Genomic DNA, 502 nt, shown 5'->3' on the forward strand with positions numbered 1-502 from the left:
CTCCGTGGCAACGCAGTGGGATATTCGTGCCTGTCCCTTCGGGCTAGCTGGTGGGGATGCCGTGTTGCCCGTGTCGTGCCTGACGCACAGCCCACACCCCCCCTCCCTCCCGGGCACCGGCATGCCACCACGGTGCCGCAGGAGCTGAGCTCCCCTGGGATGGGTATCCCGAAACTCCCCTCACTCTTCGGCTATCCCTGGAAAGAGGCGGTCCATCCCTGGATGGAGCCCATCAGCCTTCCCAAAGGACGACAGACCCGTGCGGGGGGGGGGTTGGCACTGCATGGGTGATGCTCCCGCGGATCCCAGTCGGAGGTTATGGAAATCGGAAAGGATGCACTGGGGGGAGCGATGCCTCCACACGAGGTGGTTGTGTGTGTCCCCCCACACACACTGTCCCATGGGGACCCTCCCTGAGCCTGGAGAAGGTGGGGGGGTCCCTGGGGTGAGGTTGGCGTTGCAATCCACATCACTGGGCAGCGTTGCTGCTGCTGCTCAAGTG

The sequence above is a fragment of the Charadrius vociferus genome, unplaced genomic scaffold, assembly GCF_000708025.1.
Source record: "Charadrius vociferus isolate BGI_N301 unplaced genomic scaffold, ASM70802v2 scaffold332, whole genome shotgun sequence".
Taxonomy (NCBI): domain Eukaryota; kingdom Metazoa; phylum Chordata; class Aves; order Charadriiformes; family Charadriidae; genus Charadrius; species Charadrius vociferus.